Raw genomic sequence first — 7,623 nt, 5'->3', positions numbered from 1 at the left:
GACGGCAAACTTGACAGTCCGAGTGACTCCACATGCGCGTACCGGAATGCGGATTGTTCCCAGTATTGTTTCGGAGGATCCGTTGAAGCCGGTTAATGTTCTGGAGGATGGTTTGATGTCATCGATATCGACTCCCATCTTCTGCAGGGTTCCTCGGAAAATGAGGTCGACGGAACTTCCTGTATCGATGAGGACCTTGGTGACGTCGTACTCCCCAATTTCAAGAACTACAATAAGAGGATCATTGTGGGGTACATGAATCCCCTCAGCGTCATCCGGTGAAAAGGTTATCGGAGGGTGATTTGGCGGCCTAGTCGGCCATCTCTGCGAAGTTGCGACCTTCCGACGGTAATCCTTGGCGGAGCGAACAGAGTTGCCGCAAGGAGGAGAACCGCCCATGATGACATTTAGTTGACGTCGCGTTTGGACCTGCTTGGAGTCTAAGAAGGCGCGTAAATCGGTTGGTACGCTGCTATCGTTTTTTGATGACGGAGTGTCGTTGCTTGACATCTTAGTTTGCTCTAAACGCCTCCGGAGGTCAGTGGGCTTCGAACGATTGAGGCGGATTCGGAGATCGCATGCTCCTGCGTTGAGTTTATCCCTAAGGTCGTCGTTCGGGCGTTCTTTGGGATCGGGGTCAACTGCCGAGATACGCCGCGACTTCCGTGCATTCAACGTTGTTCGGAGATCATTGCGCGTGGAGCTGTTGCTATTTTCGGATTCAAATTTTCGTTTCAGAACATCTCTCAAATCTTCGAGTACAGGTGTGTCATCGACAAGTTTTACTGGGAAAGTATGACCTCAATGCATCTGCGGTTAGCTGGTTGCTCTTCGTCAGCCGAGGAGTCTGCCTCGCCATTACTCTTCGGGGCATCCTCCTCGTCATCTCGTTGTTGAGTTTCGCTAAGTCGACTTTTGCCTGTAGCTTTGCGCTGGGCTCTCCTTTCTTTATTCTAGCTCCAGCTCTTGCCGTTCTTCGGCTTAGCCTTTAGTGGTTCGAACTTGAAGTCGCCACTTGCTAAGGATGAGAGGTAGTGCGCATAGAGTGACTTGCACTTTGTCCTATCGTGCCCTTTGACATCGTGATACTTGCAGTGTTTGGTGAGATCGATGGTTCTGGAAGGTCCTGCCGCTGAACCTGCTGCTGTTGTAGTCTGGGTCGAGCAAACGGCGTCGACTGGGTTGTCGGACGAATCGAGCTCCCTTACCCATTTGTTCCATCCTTCTCCGCGGACTACGAGAGTTGAAAACGGCCCGTTGTTCTCGTTGATGACATACATGTATCCGTCTTTGCGGCCGTTTTTGTCGATTGGAGCATGCTAGCGCAGTTCTTGTCGCGTGTTGGCGTTTTTAGCCGCTGGAGCTTTGGGTGCGTTCAATTTACTGAGAATGGCGTTAGTATCTTCTTCCATTCGGATGAAATTGTCAGATCGCACGATAGCGTCCTGGAGCGACGTAGTTGGGTTTCGGTATAAATCCTCTTGGAATTTAGAATGAACCCACAACGTGTTTCGCAGGGCGTCGATGGCGATACCGTCTGGAATTTCAATCCTCGAGACTACGGCTTTGAACTTCTCCATGTAGTCGCGGAGGCTCTGGTCTTTAGTTTGGTTGAGATTCCACAAGCTAGAGGCGGTAGCGCTGCGCTTGGTGAACATAATGTAAGTCTTGAGAAAAGCTGCTGACAAGTCGCGGAAGCTTCCGATGGAGTTTTCTTCTAACTGAGAAAACCAGGTTAGGGCTTGCTCGTGGAGAGTTTCGACGAACAGTTGGCAGTAGCCTGCGTCCCTTTCTTCGTCGGGGAGTCGAGCCCGTGCCATCGCGATGTTGAAAGCCGTCATGTGTTCCATTGGGTCTCCGCCGGGTTTGTACTCGGGTAGGCGCAGCTTCTCTATCTTTCCGAGTTGCACACTAGTCAGAGCGCTAGTAAAAGGGGTGCGTGATGTTGCGGCGAGTACGCTCTCGATTTGCGGGGCCGCGCTGGTTACTTGATGGATCTTCTCGCTCATTTGTTGGAAGCTGAGTTTGAGCTCGGCGAGCTCGCGTATGGTTGAGAGATCAGAATCTACTGGGGGTGGTCGGCGAGAAGGGTTTCGTTAGGGTCGGAGTCGTCTGAGATATGGTCGCCTCCGGTCGCCGTCGGGTTGGTGTTAAAGAGGCGACGGCGTATCTGCTGAGGACGGCTTGTTTGGCCGTCGGGAGCTGTGAGTGCCACGACCAAAGCAGCTAATTGGTCGTTGGTCATCTTTTGGACTTCGTCTTGACGAGCAAGTCGAGCCATGATAGAGCTCATAAAATCTGCGGCGATGGGTGGCGCGGCTTCGGGCGTTGGGGTCGGTTCTCCGCCCAGAGCACCGAAGGTGGCGTCGTCTTGAACCATGTAGATCTAGAACGTTAATTTAGTCAGCCCCACGGTGGGCGCCAATTGTTTGAACGGGATTCTGTCGACTAGAGTGAAAGAAGTCAAAAGACGTTTTATTTAGATTTGGTCTGAAGGGTTACAAGAGTGACAAGAAGATTAAAGAGCAACAAGATCGAAGAGTAACAAGATCAAAAAGATAGCCTAAAACCCTAGATCTAGCCGCTCAGTCTGTTCAATGGTCCAAAAGTCCCCTTCTTCTTGCTTCCCTTTCACCTTTTATAGGACTCTCGCCCCTGATGCCCTAATTTCATATCTCTTTGGGCCTTGATGCGAGAGGCCGAGTACGCGGGCCTGGACAAGGTTCTCTCCAAGCCGGGTACTTCTGGTCAGCTTACTCGACCGGCTAAAAGCACTCTAAGGTCGAGCCGATACGTTTGGCCGCCGAGCCGACCAAACTGATCCAACTTGCTAGATTAGGATCTGTTATTCGATGGGCCTTGTGGAGGGGTGTAATCCATCTCCTACAGATACCATGGGAGAAGATGTTCCCGGTGGTGGTGAGGGGAGCTTCAGAGTTATCCTCTCCTGGAAAATAAACCTAGTCGATGTTCCAAAGATCTTGACTGTGTTTAAGGTTAACAAAACATTGGAACAAGCGGGGGGGGAACCGATGTTCTCTACAAGTGGCAGCTTGTCTCATCCAAACTCTCTGAAATTCAGTCTTTTCATCAGAGCAATGCCTCAGGTCGTAAACAGAACCATCGCGGTTATATTATATGCTCAGTTCTTGGGTCGAGCCAATGAGCTTGTGTCAATAATGAACCAAAGCTTAACTGAACTAGAGCTAAAACGTCAAGATTGTCAGGAAATGAGCTGGCTTAACACAACATTGTTTTGGGAAGACCTATCTGTCGGTACACCGACAAGTATTCTCTTAGATAGACCGTCCAGACCGGAAACGTTTTTCAAGACCAAATCTGATTATGTCAAGAAACAAATCCCTAAAGAAGGAAACAAGAAGCTTTGGAAGTCGATGTTGGAGTTCAACAATAATGTGTATATGCAATGGAACCCTTACGGTGGCGTGATGGACAAGGTTCCGGTGACCGTCACCCCGTTTCCTCATCGGAAAGGAAACTTGTTCAAGGTTCAATATTATACGTCATGGTTGGACGCAAATGCCACAATTGGTAGTCCTCTGAATATGATGAAGAAGTACGAGGTTGCGGAACCGTACATGTCAAGTAACCCGAGAGAGGCGTTTTTGAATTACAGAGACATTGATATCGGAAGCAAACCGAGTGGTGAAACAAACGTTTATATGTAGTTTTTGTGTCAAATATAATTCACTCAAATAATTATGCTGGTAAAAACATACATATTTTTTTACATATAACATAACTTGAAAATTTTTAATCAGTTTTTTTAAACATTTCGATTAAAGTTTGTACTATACTATAGCAGAATCATATTAAAATAGAATAGTACAACTAATTTATACGTAGAGTGGTAAGTTATGTGTATTTGAGTTTTGAAATTCCATGTTTTATAAACTGTATTATTTTGCTTGAATGTATACTTTAAATTAATGGAAATTCAGAAACATGTTTGTCTTGACAGTTTATATAAATTTTATACAATATTTGAATAAACATCACATTTTAGAGCATGATTATTGGAGGGTTCTTATATTCCGCTAAGAAACCCACTTTAAGAACCCCCCTATAATCATGCTCTTAGTATACTAATCTATTTATCAAAATAGTTTTTTTAGTTAAAAGTTAAGAGACGGGTTCTTATATTCCGCTAAGAAACCCACTTTAAGAACCCCCCTATAATCATGCTCTTAGTATACTAATCTATTTATCAAAATAGTATAGCTTCTTCCCCAGTTGCTTTCACTCTTACATTCCCTTCCTACTTTTTCTCTTCTCCCCTCCCTCCCTCGATCTCTATCTCCCTCTTTCTCCATACTTCTTTCCTTCCTCCTTCGTCTTCCTCCGCCCTCCATTTTCCTCCCTTCTCCTTCTCTTCTCATTCAGCCTCTTTCCTTCTCCCGTCCGCCCCCTCTCCCCATCCTATTCATCTTCCTCCTCATTCTCCTTTTTCTCTCTCTTCCTCCTACTTTCGCAGTGAGTAAACAATTATGTTTTTAAGTTTGTTAAGATGTTATTAATACAAAACTGGATGTTCTATACTATTTAGATAACATATATAGTGTAGTGTATTTTGTCATTTGAACATTAATCAGTCATACGCACGAGTGTTTATAGGGAGATAATGGTCAAGCTTGGAGTAAAAATGTCTCATCAAATACATCTTATATATTAAAACAAAAGTCACAACCTTGATTCATGTGCGATTTTTTTAAAAATAGACCTAATAGACATATTCATAGAAAGTTATCTTACATTTAATCTCTAATCTTATCATTTAAATTTTGGGCCTACCAGAAATTTTTATTGGGCTATCAATAATTGGATTTAAACAAAGATCCATTGGATTTATAGATAGTATAAATTAAATAGATATAATTTAATGTTGTAATACTATACCTCCATATGTTAAATATTTAAATATTTGTCGATGTTAACTTTTAAAATTATAAAGATTTTTTTAAATAACAAAAATCATATTATCTAACAATGATTAATATTTACTATCTTAAACCATTGAAAACAAATTTTAAACTATATAGTTTATTACAAAAACTAGATGTTTAATTATTTACTCGATAATATAAATTTATGAAGAGAAAAGTTTATTTTTTAAAAAACTTTCTAAATTTTTGAAATGTTACAATATCTTTGAATATGACAATAAAATAATATTTTACTAATCTTTATAGATATAGTTACGATTTTAATAATGAAATAATAATCAGAAAATATATATATAGAAAAAGATACAAATACATGTGAAAGTTTGAAATAATCTATTCAATGAAAAAAATATACCGTAAACTTATTATGTTTTAAAAATTGATAGACACATATATATTATAATATATACCAATTTAGAATTGAAAACAAAATTTTTATATAAAAATAAATGAAAACAAAAACCTGCGCGGTTGCGCGGATCGAGGTCTAGTGTTACTGTTAAATGGCTATATTCTTCATTCTTTTGCATGTTATGAATATAGAGCAAATTGATCCAATATTTTAAACCAGTAGAATTTTATTTATTTGGATCATAATCTGATGTTGTCGCAAGTAATGTAGCGTTAATTTTGGCACTGCCGGCACCGATACCAACAGCCAACGGAGACAGAACAAGAAGGAAGAGTCAGGTGGACCTGTTCACGGCCTCACTAGAGGTAGCTCCACCACTGTACGTGCGAATCGTTTGATCCACCACTGTACATGCAAATCATGTAGGATCAATACAACATAAACGAAAGACAAGGTCACATGAACTTCATGCAAAACCAACAACAGCATTTTCAAGCCGAATACTCCATGGAATACATAAAATTATGAAGTTTCAGTATAACTATTAAAATTTATAAAAGTAATGTATTCGAACTAACACCATGTACAACACAATTATAATACAAATCAACAATATATTAACTGAAAATATAAACCTCAAATTTGAAAATTATATAACATAATCTGAATAATTTTAATGAAAATTTGACAAAACAATATTCGTGCACATCTGTATCTAGTATTTTTTTAAATTTTTTATATGCTCTATCGGCTAATCCGGTTAGCCCCGAGAAACTGCACTTAATACTACAAAGTAAATTAATCTAAAAGCACGCTGTCTAACCCGAGTTTGGAATACCTTTCATTTACTTATCATTTTACTGTTTTAGCTATATAGAAAAATACTTCGACGATAGCAGGATATGATATAAGCAATAACTAAATGAGACAAGCACTTTTTACGTGGAAAACCTCCTCGATGTGAGAAGGAAAAACCACGGGACCGTAGTCCACTCAACAATCCACTATATAAATGTATGTGAGTACAACCACGTCCTCCCTGTTCAACAACCTGAACAGAACAGAGACTCAAGCTACAAAGAGCTATCTCCAACACAAGAACAACAACAACAAGAGAGCAACAAAAAGCTTCAAAACCAGCAGAAACCAAACGACCTCAGCTCATAAGGATTCCGGCAACCAGAGAATAATCCCACCGTACAAATCCAAGATAAACCAGTCAACAACACCTCTGCCAAATTTCAGCTCAATCAGAGAAGATGTCACCGTCTGATTTACCAAACACTCAAGACAGCACTGCTGAAGAACTGTGACGACCAGCTTCACTAAAACCCAGATAATAGAAGATCCAACCGTTGAAATTTAAATCCCTTTGGTGAACCTTTAATTCACTGACTGGAGACGCTTCTCACAAAATATCAGCCCGATCGGGATCCGTTTGACCCTCCAAATCTGCCTTGACAAACCCAGACGAAATTCTGTCTCCTTCCCTCTTTTCTCTCTTTTGTCTTTTTGATTCTTGTAAGTCTCTACATAAACAATTAGGTCAAGAGACTATACATATGTGTCTCACTAACCCAAAGAACCTCCAAGGCCCAATACTAATCTCATGGACTAATACCAATAGCCTAACTTCCAAGTTTGGTTATCACCAACCAAACCCAATGAGTTTCCTCCATCTAGAAGGAACCCAACAAACTCCCCCTCCGACTAGGTGGAGGAAACAGCCATTCCGGCTATCCCTCGGCATACTTCAAGCTTCCCCCTCGGCAAAGACTTTGTCATTATATCAGCTCCATTATCATCCGTATGAACTTTCTCAAGTTCCACTTCCTTAGAAGCAACCACATCTCGTATCCAATGATACTTCCTCTGAATGTGTTTTGATTTCGAATGAAATGTAGAGTTCTTCCCGAGACAGATGGCGCTTTGACTATCACAAAGCAACACATAATTTTCTTGCTTGAACCCGATCTCTTCACAGAAGTTCTTCATCCACAACAACTCTTTACAAGCTTCAGTTGCAGCAATGAACTCTGCCTCAGTGGTAGATAGTGCAACGCACTTTTGCAGCCTTGACTGCCATGCCACAGCTCCACCCGCAAATGTTACCAAGTAACCCGAAGTAGACTTGCTAGAATCAACATCTCCAAACATGTCAGAATCAGTGAAACTGACCAGTAAAGACTTCTTACCCCCAAATGTAATCTTCAGATCATAAGTCCCTCTGAGATATCTCAAAATCCACTTCACAGCATTCCAATGTTCTCTTCCTGGATTGGAGATAAACCTGCTGACAACTCCAAC

General features: G+C 41.5%; 1 pseudogene; it reads left to right on the top strand.

Moving 5' to 3' along the window:
* LOC106330828 overlaps positions 1-3,689 on the top strand; it is a 13,456-nt pseudogene extending 9,767 nt beyond the window's left edge.
* The last annotated feature ends 3,934 nt before the right edge of the window (positions 3,690-7,623 follow it).

This window comes from Brassica oleracea, chromosome C3, assembly GCF_000695525.1.
Source record: "Brassica oleracea var. oleracea cultivar TO1000 chromosome C3, BOL, whole genome shotgun sequence".
In the NCBI taxonomy this organism is placed as follows: Eukaryota; Viridiplantae; Streptophyta; class Magnoliopsida; order Brassicales; family Brassicaceae; genus Brassica; species Brassica oleracea.
This window is presented reverse-complemented; position numbering and strand designations above follow the sequence as displayed.